Source organism: Argiope bruennichi, chromosome 6, assembly GCF_947563725.1.
Source record: "Argiope bruennichi chromosome 6, qqArgBrue1.1, whole genome shotgun sequence".
NCBI lineage: Eukaryota > Metazoa > Arthropoda > Arachnida > Araneae > Araneidae > Argiope > Argiope bruennichi.
In genome coordinates, this window is record NC_079156.1 from 9,365,690 (window position 1) to 9,384,551 (window position 18,862).

At 30.7% G+C, this 18,862-nt stretch overlaps 1 protein-coding gene across 4 annotated transcripts in view; it reads right to left on the minus strand.

Moving 5' to 3' along the window:
- The window catches only part of LOC129971045 (uncharacterized), a 183,808-nt gene extending 180,869 nt beyond the window's left edge, over positions 1 to 2,939 (minus strand). For all 4 annotated transcript variants that reach the window (XR_008784748.1, XR_008784751.1, XR_008784752.1 and 1 more), the window contains exon 1: positions 2,813 to 2,939. The gene's annotated coding sequence lies outside the window, so the exon portion shown is untranslated. The remainder of the gene's footprint in view (positions 1 to 2,812) is intronic.
- Between the last annotated feature and the right edge of the window lie 15,923 nt (positions 2,940 to 18,862).

The window sequence follows — 18,862 nt, forward strand, 5'->3', positions numbered from 1 at the left end:
AGTCAAGTTTAAGCAACCATTTTCCTTAAAAATGTATTTTTTGTATAAAATTTAATTTAAAACGAATTTAACCTTCCTCTTGTCAACTTCACAAAAACGAAACATGCTGTAATCAATTATTTTCTCTGCATACATCAGTAATAACAATTCTGCTGAAGAATTATTCTGAAATGATTCTATCTGTGAAACCATTCCAAGGAGAGGAATTTTCGAAGGAGGGATGGCAAAATGTTCCTTCTCTCTTTTATTTGGTTTTTCCAAGAGCACAGCCTTCAAATCTAATGATATTTTATCATCAATGAAAGGGGGGAAAATCAAAATGGTAATATATATTACTTGACACGATAATGCAAAAATATGTTCTAAATACGTACACATCGATAAATTGACGCGGTTATTTTTTGAGTACGCTGCAATTTATAATTGCTTTCAATAGCACATCGAAATAGTAAATCATTTTCGAGGAGGGGGGGGGGGATCAATATGAGAAAGCTTACATGGATGTATTGGTATTCATTATAATGAATCATGAATGAGACACCATGTAAAAATAATCAAAATGTAATTATCTCTGCATTTCAGCGTATTAATGAAAGGATATTTTTGAAAACCGTTTTCTGTTTAGCATACAAATCTAATGATATTTCGTAAGCTGTTATTAATAAGCCCTATTTACTAATAAACCAAACTCGCAGTGAAATGGATCGCTGTTTATAAACAAAACCGTAATAGATTAGACAGTCGAATCATCACGCCTGCTGCATCGGCAGAAAGAGAAGATAACAATTCAATTCAATTCAATTTTCTTCCCTAGTCAAACAAGAAGCGTAATGAATGAGATTCAGTATCGTGCTCTGATTTGACAAGTTAATACTGTTATTCTGCGACTCTCTCTCATGCGGTGTCTCTGCTGATGAATTTTCTCTTTGCTGCCTAAATAAAAGGACTTGGTTATTATGTACTTCCATTAATTTCTGCCATTTTATATATCTCTTACTGTTTACAAGGTTGTAATACATAGCCAGAAATTCAAATTTCATTCAAAGTCTTCTAACATTTACGGTTATTATGGGAAGGATACCAAATTCGAACCACCTATTTCTTATATACTATGATGATAAAATAAAAAAAAGCAATTTTCATAAACACCAATGAGAGCAGTCTCACCGAATCTTTCTCTTTTACTCTCTAATAAGTGGATTCGAATATTATTAATCGCATGCTATTGGCAAAGAATAGTTACTAATTACTATTGGATGTAATCTTCGTCGATTATTCGCTGGTACTCGAGAACGGAATATATTTTTTAGACGTTTTTCATCCAGTCGATTAAAATTTTACACTGAATTACAACTTTACTCACAAAACCAAGTACCAAATTAGAAGAAGTCTGTTTGCCCGCATTTATATTAAGTCATATATTTAAGTCACAGTTTATCATATTTTGGGTAATTGCATTTACGTATTTGTGGAAGTCCAGATCAAGAGACGGTCATCCCTTGACGGATTTGATTCCAAATTTGATACTTATCTACACCTGAAATGTTAAATCTTTATACTAAATTTTATTTTTCTAGATTTTTCATTTTGTATTTATCGTTTTAGCTTACACATTTGAGCAGCTGGATATACAGATTTCCTCTCAATAGATTTCGTTCAAAATTCGATTGCAATCAAATTTGGTGAAAAAAAAACCATGTACCAAATTGTATCTGTCCAGCTTACACCGTTTTTGTATTATTCACAGACATATTGCAAAAAGAAAGTTTGAAATGTGGAGATTCGTCAAAATTTCGAGTGAAAACTTTTTTGACGATTGCAACATCTACCTTTCATGTACGAGAAAGTAAAAAGGACAGATTTTGCATTCTATTTATATGCATAAATAGAATATAATTATAAAAATTATAATTATATTATTATAAACTTATACTTATTAATTATATAATTAACGTGATAAAATGTACACTTTAAAGTGAAAAAGTGGTATAAATGTATATACTAATTGATTATTAATGCTGCATATTAATTAATAATTCAGATAAATCAAGATAATTAAATCAATTTATCATCAAGATAATTTAATCAAATGATAATTAAGATAATTTAATCGAAATAAAATAGTACCATTACTTTAAATAGTCTCATTTAAATAATTATTTGCATTTCCAATCGGAATTACTTTTATACAGGAAAAAATAAACTTTTCTTCCAATGGTGTAAAGACAAGCAGCTAAATCTTACTTTTAAATTATTGTAATTCAATTATTATAGTAGCTATAACTAAATAAGTTTCTCCTCTGGTCATATAATAATAAACTTTGCCACTAGTTTTAAAGTAGCGAAACATGTCTTTTATTTCACTGGCTTCAGTGATGATATCGAAACATAAGCTTTATTTCCTGCCTGTGCAACCATGAAATTAAATTGCAACCATTGAAAATTTAATTTCGCAAACCACATTAGCATCTTTGCAACATAAGCTGTCTTTCTCACAGCCGAAATATTCACAGAAGTTAAGAAGCCGGCTCAAACTCGGAGACTCTGCCCTATATCGCATGTCCGTGCTCATATAATTTTTAAATCATTTGGGAAGATTCAAATTATTAGCAAGTATTGCACTAATAATTATTTATTATAACCCAAAATATTTAAATTTAATCGATTAAAAGTAGCAAGGGAATCATTTTTGCAAACTGTTGAAGAGCGACTTATGAAACGAAGCAAGAGGTTCATTTCTTAAGGGGTCAGAAAACCTTTCTAGTTAAATGAAGTGAAATTGTTTATCAAATGAAATGAAACGAAGCCTTACCTGTTAGGGGGTCATAAGAAATCCAACAGGTGAGTGAGCGCCAAAAGGTATGATTCCTTTACGATTCGAGGGGTTGTATGTAATGGAGAATATACGGACCGGCAACAGATGAGCACGCAGCACGGATCGATATCTTTGAAAACGTGGGTTCGAAGCATGCGCAGTTCTCTCTCTGCTGAGGAAACCGAATGAAGGACTTGGGCGGGAAACATGGAATATCATTCCGTCTGAATAGCTAATGCTGAACAAGATTCATTTGATTTTCACTATCCTCAGGAATGCTTGCGATAATTAAAGAAGCCAGATTTTTTGATTACAATCTTGCTATGGTTAATCAGATACCTCTGATCATTTTATTATTGACATTAGTAGTATCACAATACCTAAAGGACGTTCAAAAGAATTACGACACAAAATTATATTGCTCTCTAAAATTTTAACGTGAATTTATTAATAACTAGCCATTTTTGAAGACCAGTTGGCTACTCGGAATGAATGCTCGATAAGATTTCTAATTAAATATTTTATGTGACTTGGTCTTTTAACAGATTCTTCAGCAAAATACTTTTAAACTTCAAATTTTGATAGTCAAATAATTCCTGTTATTATAGAAGCCTTATGCTGTTCTGTTCATTACACTACGTATCTCTCGAAAATTCTCCCGTAAAATTTGAACCTTACATTCAAGCAGAAGTGATTAAACTTCAATTAATACAAAATTCTTTTTGCTGAAATTATAATACAGAACGCATAATTATTCATCTTTAAAATCTTATAGCCATTATGCAGTATTTAATTTAACATAAATTATGCAATATCACAAGGAATTATTATTTTATTTTGTTTCATCTAATAAATGTGATTCTGAAAAAATTACGAAGTCTAAATTGTATATAACCGTTTGATTCTAATTAATTATATTCAGCAAAATGTTCTTCACATTTAAACTTTCAAATAATAATAAAGTTTCTATCTCCTGAGACCAAATCTGACCAAGTTATGAAATTATGAATACGCTATTTTAAGACCAACAACAATGCCATAATTTTTAATGAAATACCCGACATTGAATGGCTTATCTTTTGCTTAAAATGTTTTATAAAATTGTAATATCAAATTTTCATTTATCACTCAGTTTTAATCTCAATAGAGTGGACCTCTTTTTTTATTTAGAATGTTACTGCCTCGAGAATATTTTATTAACTAAGACTTGGACTGATGATCTGTATAAAAATATAAAATTCGTATTCGGCAAACGCTTAGTGACTCAAACTACATAAATAGTACTCATTTAGACCATTTTTCCTATTAGATATATATGCCTAATACTAAATGCTTGGAAATTAGGTGTTGGAACTCGATTAAAATGAATGTTTGTATGTGTGTGTGTGTGTGTGTGTGTGTGTGTGTGTGTGTGTGTGTGTGTGTGTGTGTGTGTGTGTGTGTGTGTGTGTGTGTGTGTAATGATATTTTAATATCTAATTTAATCCAAATTAATTTCCAAAATTTTATCTTAATTTAGCGCATAGCAAGTTCGTTCTCTTATTTCCTGATTTCATTCCACTTTTAATTCAACTGAAGCTGTGTAAAAATTACTGAGCAATCAGTTCTACGTATCAAGTGAAAGTGATACTTCCGTTGCCCTTCTCAAAGATCAGCACATGTTTTCAATTGACACGCAGCCGGAAATCCCATGTTATATAAGACTAGTGATCATTTGTTTCGTCTCTTTTTCTTTGCCTCTGCTTTTGTGCCTCACTGTGGCGGACGTTCCTTGTCCGCGTCTCTGCTTGTAAATAAATCAAGCCCATTTCTCTGGAAAGTCTGCAAAAATAGTTAATTTAATCTTTTAATTTGATCATTTGCCAATGCGATGGCAATATGTTGATAAAAGTGAAATTTTCTCATGAATGCGAAGTGTGTTCATGCAGGTGAAATTTTGTTTTTATTTTGCGTGAAATAAATTATTAGAAAATAGGCTTGACATATTTTTAGTTGATTAAAAATAGAAATTTAATTTATATATCTGACAAATTAGTAGAAAAGATAATTTTTTTGAATTCCATGATAATGTACAAATCATTTTTGTACATTTTCTAACGTTATTGCAGGAAACGACAAAATTGTGCTTAATTATTAATAAATTAAAATTCTAATAAAAATGTATCACCTTCCATAGCACTTATGCCAAGTTTGATAACTCTAGGTCAAACGGCCTAATCAGTAGAGCACTAACACACGCATATATACACGCACATAAACAAACACATATTCGTCTTTATCATAAGTAAAGATAAAGGTTAAACTTTATAAGATGATTTTTTCCGAAGATAATTTTTGCCTTTTGTTTTTATAATAATTACCTCGGCTAATCCAGAATATCTGGTTAATTAATCCCCCCGACAAGAAACGGAGTAAATTCAAAATGACTGAAAGAATGAATTAATTTAGATGAAATGATGACGTTAAATCCATAACCTATCCCTATTTTCTACTTTCAATGATCTTACAGTATCTGACATGTACTGGAAAAGTATAAGACGATTATTTTTGGATTTAAGAAGCGTGATGATGATATTTTTTGATAAATACTTCAAACACCGGGGAATATCAAACGGAAATATAAAATAATATCGATATTTGAATCACAGAAGAAAATTCCAAGCAGTCCTGTGATTTGATAACAGTATATTTCATTTAGCAATTTTTGCACACTTTTTGCATCGGAGCAGCCAGCAAATTTCGGATTACAATGCATCAGTCAAGTTTCTCTGATGACTTGCAGTACACTTCTCAATAACAACTCTTAGTAAGGACATGAAAGATCTTAAATAGCAAATTTTATTTTCTGGCCATTGCGAAGGTCCGCTTAGTTTGTCGTTTAAAGTATGATTTAATTTCATTTTAAAGGAAAGTTTATTATCATTCAAGAATATACTACTCTATATGCTGAAACAAAATGTAGTATAAAGAAATGTCATAGAGGTAAAAAATAAAGCCAATTCTACCCGTCGCTGAGGTATATTTTCTTTTGTTTGTTTAAAAATAGCTCAATTTTATTTAAAAAAGTCTTGACTGACAAAGAGAAAACAAGAATAGCTATATTTGATTAAAAATTATTTGTGGGGCATATTAAAAATAGCACATAAAACCTCATTATTCGTTAATAGCAATTTTTGATTAAATTTTCCACATTAATAAGTTTTAATAAAGGTAATTCCTTTTAACGCTGAAGACCTTACTTGAATAATACGTGTTTTGTTTCTCACTGTAAACATTCCACTAGAACAAGCATGAAACCGCTCATAAAAACGAATTTCCGTTTGATTTACGTTGCCTTAGCAATAATATTCCGAGGATATCGTTCCATTCTTCTCTTCAAACTCTCCCGCAACGAGCCGCTCACCCGAAAGGAGGGTGTAAATAAGTTATTTGCGCTAAGGAGGGAAGAGTTGTTATTCTGTTTCTCGAAGAGAGAAAGTAAATATTGAAATGTTATCTATACTTATAATAAAGCTCAATGTGTGTGTGTGTGTGTGTGTGTGTGTGTGTGTGTGTGTGTGTGTGTGTGTGTGTGTGTTGGCGCTCTACAGGCCAGGTCATTTGACATACAGCTATCAAATTTGGTACATGTATACCTTAGAGGTCGGGAATGTGCACCTGGGGTCCCTTTTTTTGAAATTTTAATTAGAATTTTAATTATTAATTAAAAACTAACTTTCCCGCCAAAAAAATCTTCCATTTTCCCCACCGCCAAATAAGTAAGGCATCAGTTGTTTTTTTCTCCCAACAGTAATGAGGCTAGGGTTAACATTTTTCGACGGATTATTTCAAACGATTCTGTTTATTTTCTTAATGTTTTATGCATTTAAAATTAAACATTGTTAATTAATCCATGTTTCAGATTCATTATGAAGTACTTTTGAATTAAAATAACACAGAATAAAGGAAATTAAAAATGTCTAATCTGCATAGCGTTACCCCAACTGGCGTAGAAAAATTTACGCATTTGCATTAACGTAACTGGCGAAGAAAATCCACGCATGCGCATTGTTCTGATTGTTGGCATGACAACCAACGGACGATTTAAATTATTTTTAGGTTAGTTGCATGCTTTTGTAAGTAAAATGTATTTATGTTAGTTATATATTTTTTGTATATGCTTATAGTTTCAAGTACATCGTTTTTTAAACAGTTTTTTTTAAACCTGTTTTCGACCGATTATTTTAAACGATTCATTTTATTTTCTTAGTGTTTGATGCATTTAAAATGAAACATTGTTAATGAATCGATCTGTTCATGATGAATCTGAGAAAATTTTGTTGACAAATTCTTGAGATATTACATAAATTAAGAAAGATATTCTTTAATGACCATAAAGTTTAAACGCTCAGTGACTCTATTATAAGTAATCATATTATTAAAAAAAATGCTTTGTTTCAGTAAAAAATATTATTATATTAATTGCAGATTAATCATGTACACTTTAATTTAAAGCATAATTTCTACGAGGGGTAACAGAAAATGAGAGAGATACATATCACGCTATAACTGAAGGCCTTTATAATATTATGAGTGAATTATATGACTATCAAAATTTGAAGTTTTAAAATATTTTGCTGAAGAATCTATTAAAGTTGGAATTGCATAAAATATTTAATGGTACGACCGGAGTTTTATCCCATGCTGGGCAAAATTTTTAAAAATCGCAAACAACGGCCTTGCGAAATGTTCAAAAGCAAAGAAGCAGATGTTCAATTATAGTGCATAATAAAGATTGCCAGCTTTGGTGCGTTATCGCAACTTGGCGAAGAAGGGGGTTAAACTCTGGTTCAACCTATTTAATTATTAAAATTTAAACGAACATTAAGATTGGCGAACCGGATGGTCGCCAAAGGCGGCTAGTTAATAATAAAGGTTAGTTAGCAGTGTTTTGTGAGAAAATAATATATTGATGCTTAATCAATTTAGAGTCAGTTTAGTTTAATTATATTACCGTCCCGTTGTACAGCAACACTGGGGCTATTTTGGGACGGACCTCGTCAATTTGAAGAGCGGCCAAATGACGAGAACGGCACTTGAGCTAGCATACGTTTCTCTATAAACTTCAACGCCATACCAACGGGAGCAAGTTTGGCCCCAAAGGATTTAACGTGCACCACACCCACTTGCCAAGCGGTTCTTCGATGGAATCCGGTCTCAAACCTGAAGCCCTCCGGTTTCGAAGCCGAGACAGTACCACCAAGCCATCGTGGCACACATTAATCTAGAATCCACTTTTATAAGTACTTTTACATATGAAATGAATTTATTTTTTGTTTAATCAATTTTCCCGAAGCTTTAGAATTTTATGATCTTTACGAAGATACTCTATTTTAATATTTTCAAAACTTAATTGTAAGTAAATTGACTCGCATCAGTGACAGTTTTATTTCACACACTTCCTCGTACATTTCAGGAAAATAAATTTTAAAGCTTCACAGTATTCAGAATAATGAATCTTAAATTAAGGAATAAAAAGTCCACAATAATAAAAAAAAGAAAATAATGTTTTTAATACAATAAAAAGAATGTGCTTTTAAAAATTGTTTTTATTAAATTACTTATTATTCATTAGTTAATAAATTATGAATTAAAATTGTTACTTGTAGAACTGAAATAGATATTAATTTTTAAATTAATAAATAAAGTTTTAAAATTTAAAATGACCGCTGAAAGCTTCTTTATTTGTGGAATAAATTTCAACAATGCTAAATAATTTTTTTTTAAATAAAATGATGCAGAATTATCTCTTGTCGTAGATTCAAACCTATTTTACTATTTTGTACTTGAAATGTGAAAAATATTAAAATTTTGCAATTGTCGGAAATTTACTCTTGTTCTAGTTCAAGGATTTTCGCGTTTTAAGGCTCCACTGATTTATAAAAAATAATTGATTATAAGGTCCCACTGATTATAAAAAAAGTATTTAACTCTTTTCATGCTTATGCTAATTGACTAAAAAAACTGAAATTTCAGATATGATCATTTTAAGTTATGATTGCGTTGGAAAATAGACGTTACAAATGTGGAAACATTAATTTCATTGCTAGCATCTTTATCGTCACTGCATTCCCTAAATTTCGATATTTTCTAAAGGATTCGCCCAGGTACTGTGCGTAAATAACAATAACTTTGAAGAGCTAATATTTGCATATTGTTCAATTGTAAGTCATTTCCAAAAAAAGTGTTTCCACCGATGTTTTTTGGTTTGCCGTCTCTGCACTTTCTAGCTCATTCAGTAATTCCAATTTGACATTCCTATACAATTTTACCTTGTTTCCATGATTTCCACTTTCGATTAATAGCCTGTATACTTAATTTTAAACAAATTTCATATATTTTAAAGATTATTTTAAGAGAAACTTACAGTTTACTAATGAAAGTGAATAAAAATCACAAATAAGCAGAATTTTTAAATAATTTCTCACAAGGGGAGGGCACGAGGTTGAAAATTCAGTTCTAGATGAGATTTAGTATAATGGTAGTATACATTTAGAATGTTCCTTCATGAAAATATTAAAGTGCAATGGCCAGTCAATTTCGAGAAAATGGTCCTCAAACTTTCTGCATGGCTTATATGCTAACTAGCCGCCTTTGGCGACCAGCCGGTTCGCCAATCTTAATGCTCGTTAAAATTTTAATAATTAAATATTTTATGTAATTCTTATTTTAATAGCTTCTTCATCAAAATATTTTAAAGCTTCGAATTTTGATAGTCATATAATTCACTCATAATATTATAAAGGCCTTCAGCCGTAACGTAATATGTATCTAATTTTCTATTAGCTCCAGTAGAATTTATGTTGTAAGTTAAAGTGGAAATGATTAAAGTGCAATATTGATATAAGAGCATTTTTTTTTATTGAAACGAAGCATTTCTTTTAATATGAGTATTGAAAACAGAGTCGCTCAATATTTAAATCTTATGGGCACTAAAGAATAATTATATAATATCTCAACAATTTTTCAATAAAATTTTCACAGATTCATCATGAACAGATCGATTAATTAACAATGTTTAGTTTTAAATGCATCAAACACTAAGAAAATAAACATAATCGTTTGAAACAATCTGTCGACAACGTGTTAAGCTTTCAAAACCAAGTCCGTATCCGTTGAAAATAGTTGTCAACAATCAGAACACAATGCGCATGCATGAATTTTTAATGTCAGTTATGGTAACGCAAATGCGTGAATTTTCTACGTCAGTTTGGGTAACGCTATGCAGATTAGAAATTTTTATTTTCCTTTATTCAATTTTATTTTAATTCAAAAGTATTTCAGAATGAATCTGAAAGATCGATTCATTAACAATGTTTAATTTTAAATGCATCAAACATTAAGAAAATAAACAGAATCGTTTGAAAAAAATCGGCCGAAAATTTACTAAGCCTAACCTCTTTAACGTGGAAAAAAACTGAAGCCTTACACATTTGGCGGTGGGGAAATGAAAAGATTTTTGGCGGGGAAGTTAGTTTTTAATTAATAATTAAAATTCTAATTAAAGATTCAAAAAATGGGACCCCAGGTGCACATTTCTGACCTCCAAGGTATGCATGCCCCAAATTTGGTAGCTGTAGGTTGAACGATCTGGTCTGTAGAGTACCAACACACACACACACACATTGATCTTTATTATAAGTATAGATAATGAGTCACAGCTACCAAGGCGCGAATAGCATAGTGGTTAAGACACTGGCGTAGTAAATTGGAGCCCCAACTTCAATCCTGGGCTGGTGTTTTTTTTTTTTTTTTCTGATTTATTTCAAATTAATTTAACAATTTACAAACTGTTTTCATTTTTAATACAAAAATAAATATTTATTCACCTAATTCTTGGATTATAATTTAATTTTTAGAAGAATATTCAAAATTACTTAATTTAAATTAACATTTTAAAGATAATTTCAATTATTGTGATATTAATTTTTATATGAAAAAATAAATGTATTTTCTCTGGATTATAATTTTTTTTAAATAAAACTAATACAAGAACGCGTTTTTCTCTTAAAAAATTATTTAGTTTAATTCAGTTTTAATTGATATGTAATCAATCAAAATCTTTTCAATAAATCAAAAATGAATTTTTTTAAAAATAAGTCTCCTGCAAAAAAATATTCATTCACATAGTACTTGAATTATAATCTTATCTTTAAACAGGAAAAATTATTTCATATATAACTTAAATGACGGTAAATGTTAATTAAACTACTGACATCATAAAAATATTTCATTAATTTTTTATTACATGCAAGAGACAGAATGGTACTTATAAAAACATTTGAAGCAAGATAGATATATTTTAACATCTTGCAAAATTCATAAATAATGATTATCCACAAAAGAAACCTTAAAAGAATGGATTTTTAAAAAATTTCATTTACCTTAAAAAAAAAATGTTTTTTCCTTTCAAAAAGTCATACAAAAGCAAAAAGCGCACAAAACATATTGTTTATTATTAAAAATGTTGAACCATCTGCGTATGCATTCCATAATTTAATACCTGCTTTCTACTTTTTCTCTTCGATTATTAATATTTTGAATGTTGGCGGATATAATGTTATTTTTCTCAGCTGCTCTTTTTAATTCGCGATATAAATACAGCTTCGTTGAATTATTATAAATAATTTATCTTTATTAAAGTCCAAAAATTTAAAACTTTTCATGATTTTAAGATAAAAATAGTCATTTTGAAATATTTTTATATTTAAAATTATATTTATAATTATTTTAACACTTAAAAATTAAATTATAGTTATAATTCAAGAACAATATACATGAACATAATGATTTTTCTTTAAAAAAATAAGTTACGTATGTAAGAATTCCATATAAAAATGAGTATCATAATTGAAACCATTTTTAAATTGTTAAATTAATTAAAGTAATTCTGAATATTTTAAAAAATACAATCGTGCTTATAATTATTTTTCTTCTAAAAATTAAATTATAATTATATTAGGATAATAAATATTTATTTTTGTATAAAAAAGTAAAACAGATTAATTAAAACTGTTTGTAAATTGTTAAATTAATCTGAAATAAATTAGAATTTTTTTTTTAAAAAAAAGCGAAAAATGCTAGCTGAAGATCGAACTCAGGTCTCATGTTTACTACGCCAATGTCTTAACCACTATACTATTCGAGCCTCGGCAGCGTTTACTTATTATTAGTATATAAAGATATGTAGAAAGTTTGAAGGCCATTTTTTTCGAAATTGACTGAGCATTGCGCCTTAATATTTTCATGAGTGAGCATTCTAAATGCATGCTACCATTATACTAAATCTCATCCAGAACTGAATTTTCAACCTCGTGCCCTCCCCTTGTCAGCCATATAGGAAAACGTAACCACTACATAAAAATTAGCTAAAATCTCTAAGAAGATAAACCGGGTGATATATTTGAAATTTCTGCAAACATTTCTTTTTCAAAGCATTTTTAAGACTTCAGAAAGAACTACATACAAAATTCGGAATTATATACAAAAAAAAATTCGATTTAATCACTTTTAAATGCTAATGTTTGCAATTTCAAAGCGTTAGATAAAAACAATAGTTTCTGGAAGACAAAAAGCACCCGATAGAATTATGGGCATAAAAAAAATAAAAGTTGGCATTAACCATATTAAACTCAAACTATACCGCAAAATATAACTCTGTATTTAATTTTTAAAAATTCTTGGGACGTTCGTTTAGACATGAAATATATTATTTTGCAGCGTTTAATTAAGGAAATTGAAAAGCAGCGTATTAAATTTCCTGAAAATTAAATGAAAACGAAATTCTGCTGATTTATGTGGAATCTTTAGAAAATGAAAATACATTTTCAATTTCCTCTTTCTCCTCTTCAACCCACTCGCCAAAAATCGGCTGCTTAGCAGGAGGAAAGAGTCATGTTTCATAGGAGGGGAAATTGGATTAAAAGGACTAGAGAAGCATTAAAATTGTAAAGGGTATTCTTTCAGAGCATTTTGAGAAATTAATTGATCGTTTTTGAAAGCTATTCCTGTTTTGAGATTTAAAAATCATACTCCTTATGACTAAAGGGGGAAACATAAAATAATCACAAGTTCATAATCGAATTCTTCAGTCCAATTTATTAGAATCACAGCCAAAGAATAAACTTTTTGAAAATACTAAGTTAAAAGAGTGATTTCAAAATAAAAATTGGATTTTAACTCGATGTATTTCAAAATGGATCGTAGTTCTGAAAACAGCCATATTTAAAACAAAACGGTAGTATTAAATTTATTTTCGGATATTTTCAGAAGTTTTATATGTCTTCCTTTTTCAACATAACGTATATCTCTAAAGTAATTCGATTCAAACCTGAAACTTCGGAGTTTGTTAATTTCTACATTCGCAAAAGCATTGATAATAGGTTTGTGGAGCTAAATTCGATGTTGCAGATAATAGCGGTACAAAGTGATTCGATGCAATTCTGAAAGATGAAATCGCAAAGCAAAAAATCTGGAGATTTTTTAAACCACCTAAAAACGGCTAAGTCATGCATTTCATAACCAGTCCAGCTTCTGTTAATAAAATAAACAGCTTTTTTATTTCTTACCACTTTTTGCTCTACACCGGGGAACTCATGTGAAATGCGAAATGTGGAAAAAAAATGTAACATCGGCTTACTTTGCAAAGTATAATTTATATCTTTAAAGAAACATAATTTAAAAACATAGTGATTTCTTTATCATAACTATATATAAGTATCATGATAGCACTTTTTAGATTTCCACTACATAAAAATCAGATATTGAAATAATTATAGAAAGGGTTAAAATGTACAAAAGGAACTTGATTTAATTGGCTATGAAAGATTATCTCAGTTTCCAAAGACCAAGTGTGTAAAAAAAAAAATATTTAAAATCTTAGTGGATATTAATAGATAAGTTAAACAATAGACTTTTTAAGAATTAAAAATAAATTACAAAACCTTTCATCTAAATGGAAAACGCCACGACACTTTAAATACAGGACAAAACATTAAACTGAAAGTTCCCGCCTGTTAAAATTGACTCTCAAATAATCTAAATGGAAATGTTTTACATGCAAATATAAATTTGGCGTTGATCATCCATCAAGTTTTCATAAATTGTGAGAGCTTTACAGTTTATAAATAATCAATGCTAATCTACGAACTCTATCCAAAATGCAGTCTAGTTAGTCATATTAACTTCTAGTTTTTTAAAGAACACTAGGGGTATTTTGGAACGGGCTATTTTTTTTTATTAACTAATTTTGAACCGCGGTCAGATGACAAGGATGAATCCTGCGCTGGCACCTTCCTTTCCAAACTTCCACACCGCACCAGCGGGAGGGTGTTTGGTTCCGACGGAGTTGGTGATTCTTCTGTGGAATCGGGTCTCGAACCTGAGGCCCTCTAGTTCTGAAGCTCAGATCTTGCCACCACGGCACCCCCTAAAAGCAGATATTTATTTTTAAAATATGTCAACATTGAAAGAATGTTATAATGACATCTTTCAGATACACTTTACTTGTAAAGAGGAAGCATTAAAATAATATCTTGTAAGATTGCTGAAACGGTGCTTCAGGGGGAAAAAAACTGCAAAACATATTTCTTTCCATTATTACATTTTCCTTGAATCTTGGTCGCTTCCTCCATCTAAGACCTCTATGCTAATTAATCTGAGGGAAATCCCAAATTAACTTGATGGAATTTGGTTTTCATGGAGGCCTTTAGGTTGTACCTCAACCTAAAGCTGAATAATGAATCAGTACAACTATATGAGCGGCATAAAATGATCCTCAAATAAGAGAAGAGTACTTTAAGGAATTGGCAAGCATCGCTTATTCATTTCGTATTCCCATTGTCTACCTCTATACAAAGAGAAGTGTCACTTCACTTTCTAAAGGTATGATATGAACCATAAGTAGATAAACAGCAATCAGAAGAAGGCTCATGGATTCGAAAAGATAAACTGTTCGGCGATATCAGTATTCCAGTCCTTCAAAACTAACAGTTTATTCGACTTTAAAAGTTCCAAGATCAGAAACATCTCTTTTGAAAAGGAAAATTCAAAAGCCAATCTTCTAGAATGAATAAGCGATTTCGCAATTTGCTCGGAAATGAGAATCTCTTTGTCCATTCTTTAATTCGAAATTGTTTGTCATTAGATCATGGAAATATTTTTTTCCTTTTATGAATTGAACGCTTCTACGATACTTTCATCTTTCTTCAAAGTATAATTGGAAAATTTTCGAATGAATACTAAATATGCAATTTAAATTACTTTTTTATGTTCATTATAGAATCTAGTAATTAATATAATATCAGAGCAACGGCCTTCAGTAAAAAAATGTTAGATGCCCTTTCTTCAAAAAGGGACTAAAATAAAAATAAAAATTGAAAATTTTAACAACCTGTTTAAGAATTTTTAAAGAGTTCAAACTCAAAATTTGCCAGTTATTATTAGGATTAAAACACTGAATTTCCGAAGATTATCATATGCATATTGTTTGCAATGAACTTTCGTTTCAATACAAGATGACAAAAGAACCAATTTATCTCCAATTTGATATTCTGCGAACTATGAATGTAAGAACAAAGAATATCGCACAGTTTCTTTATAGCTTGCATCTCTTCCTTCGGCTAATTCCACAATTGTGACTGAAAAAAGAGTTCATGGCAATTAATAAAACTTTGTCATAAGAAAATTAATATATTTCATCGAGTGATTTATAGACTGCCTATTATATTTGGCAAAAAAATGTAACCGGCTCCAACCATACAATGATTTTATTTATTTATTGCAATTATGAGTAACTTTCTAATATACAAGGAGTGTTCAAATGAAAAGGTACGAAACGACACTTGGATATAAATGAAGACTTTATTCAAAGTATACATCATAGGCCTGAGCACAAGGATCCCATTGATTAACGAGCTGAAAGATTCTTTATTCCCAGAATTCCTGTGGCCGTGACGATCCTAGTCCTTCACAGCGTCCTTGAATTCGCCGTCCGAGTTGAAGCGCTTTCCTTTCAGATGTTTTTCAGGGGACCAAACACATGAAAATCGCAAAGCGATATGTCCGGACTGTAGGGCGAATGGTCGAGCTGCTCCCACTCGAATTTGGCCATTTCCGCTTGTGTGACCCTGGAAACGTGTGGCCGCGCGTTATCATGGAGCAGAACCACTCCATCCGTGAATAGGCCCGGTCTTTTGTTCTTGATAGACCTACGTAATCTTCGGATGTCTCACAGTATACATCGGATTTAAAGGCTCTTCTGTGCTCGAGGAATTCAACAAGTCAATTGGACAACGCTCTTTATAAGAGCCTCTGCTCTCTCCTGTGCATGCGGTCGCCCGCGCACGCTCCTATCTACCCCGGACACTCCAATCGCATTACTAGATGTCTCGCTACGTTCTCCCATAGCGGCGTAGGCAAATATGTTAACGGTTACGTTGTTACGACATTTCGTACCTTTTCATTTGAACACTCCTTGTACTTATAAATCGGAGCTTATCGAAATAAAAGGAAATTTCAGTTTATCTTTCTTAATTTTAACTTTATATAATAAAGATATTTATGTCTATCCTCTCTACTAAATAATTTTTAAAATATCGTGATAAAATCGTTTTAATAAATCGTGTCAAAAGAATGAATTTTACAATTTATCAATAATATTTTATTTCTTCAATAATGAAGCGATATTTTTAATTTTAACTTCTTCATTACATTGTTATGTAATTTATAAATCGCAAATATGAAATCTAAAATAAAATATCATGAAAAATTAATTCAGTATATGAATAACATAAATTTCTCCTAATTTTAGAAGATTCATTGGCTGATTTAACTTATATATGCAACTGGAATTTTAATTCAATTGACAAATTAGATTATTACAATTAAAAAGGCTTATTATAGTTTACACTTTCTGTAATAAAAGTAGCTACTCTGCCTCACCCAAGGTGTGGCATGGAAGTTTGGAAGGGGTGCCACCTCAGGTGTCGTCATCGTTCATCTGACCGCGGTTCAAAATTACGATGAACATCCCAAAATAGCTCTATTGTTACATTAAAACGGTACGTTAATATAACTAAACTAAACTAAATCTGCCTCACCCAAAGATGTTTGAATAAATTTAATGACCGGAGAGCCGGGATCTATGGTTCAGTTTTACAAGTCTTTACTGGCCTCGATACAATCTCTCCTGTAGAAGGCATATCCAGTCATCGGTAGGGGTAATCGATCCCACACCATTCCCACAAAGGGCGACGAGAACCAACCACCACCAAATTTTATGCATTTAATACAAAAGTATACCAACATATACTCTATTCATATGAAACCTTAAATAAATATGAATAACAAAGGACAAAATTTCCATTAATCTACTCTTCCCGAAACGACATCGTGTTTGGTCGGATTTTCGATCCATTTCGATTAACATTGAAAGTCTCTATCGAATACTATCGGCATCAGAAATTCGATCAAATCAATCAGTAGCAAAATCTCGATACTAATTTACAAAGATAAATAATTTGTAAATCCTTAGAACTTCAGAAAGAGTAAATATTTAATTAATTTAATTTAATTTCTTTTCTAGTTTGCGTTCTTGTGTTCCTGTGCTCAGGATGGGGGATTACCATCGAAAAAAAGGACAGTTACTTAAATTTTCTGTTCACAAGTTTGGTTACTATTTACAGACATTATACATTATCACTTGTTCAGAAAAGATTCTATAGCTGACGTTAAAACATTCCTATTTGCAATGCTATCTTAGTGTTAAATCCACTAATGCTGATCTCCGTTACATTATTCAAGAACAAGTCGGGAACAGAAAATATTACTGCCAATTATCGCCGGGAGATCTGAAAGACTTCAAAGGTAGTTTGCACTTTTTTTTATTCTGGATAGAATGAATTCAGATTCAGATTCGTAAAATTGGGGATTTTTTTCTTAAATTTGAATAAATATCGTGTATTATGAAAGTTTCATCTTGGAGCGTTTAGTTTCTATTCGCCGCCATTTTGAAAAATTTATGCAAAAGTTTAAAAGATAATGTTTTCAAATTAAATAAACTGCTCTCGACGAAGAAAAGCGGAAAATTTCAGTGACTTTTTCCAATCACTGGTATGACAATGATTTAGAAGAATTAAAACCTGAAATGTTGGTTAATAAGCATAAAGAAGCATTCATAATATCCGGCTTTATGTTAAGGAGTCTGAAGTAAAGTATTATGATGAAATTAAAAAATCCTCTGACAATTCCTCAAAATTACCTGCATAACTTTTATATCCAGGTGAAATAAATATAATGTTTATAGCAAGACTGACCGGCTGGTTTCGAATATTAATGCAAATTACAAAAAGTAGATTCGTTTAAGTCTCTGTGCGATTTGATAATATCTGACAAATTATTGGAAATGTTATTAAACAAGACAATCGGCTGAATTGGAGGAAACGCGCGATATTCATTTCATTTGTAGAAGTGGAGTTCATAAAAAGACATCAATTACTCGCGAATACTTAGGGGGCCTTTTACAAAAGCGGAGCAATAAACTTTGGAGCCGTACATTCCAATACTCTTCTAAAATGTCTGATAAGCAAAATAAGGAGTGCAGTATTTGCGCTTATTACGTTAGGTATTATGTAAAGGATTTAAAAAAAAAAGGTCAGTAGAATTGGAAAAAGAAATAAACTCTAGTAATAAAGAAGCAAAGAAAAAGCAGTTTGAATATGAGTAAGTGCCGTGCGAAAAAATTCCATACAGGGACTAAAATAAACCAACGTTTTGGGCGAAATTCAACCAATGAATGCTTTTATGGACTCCGAAGCACAAATATCAGTCATTAATTATTCATTAATTATAATCAAGAAAGCTATTGGATGAAAATAATAATTCTATTTTGAAAAATAGGTAACATGTGTTAAGATGATAGAATTAGCCATGAACAAACGTTAATACAGTTAGAAATGATTGTTATTGTTTGATTCCAAAACAAAATGCTTCATATTCAAACATCGGATG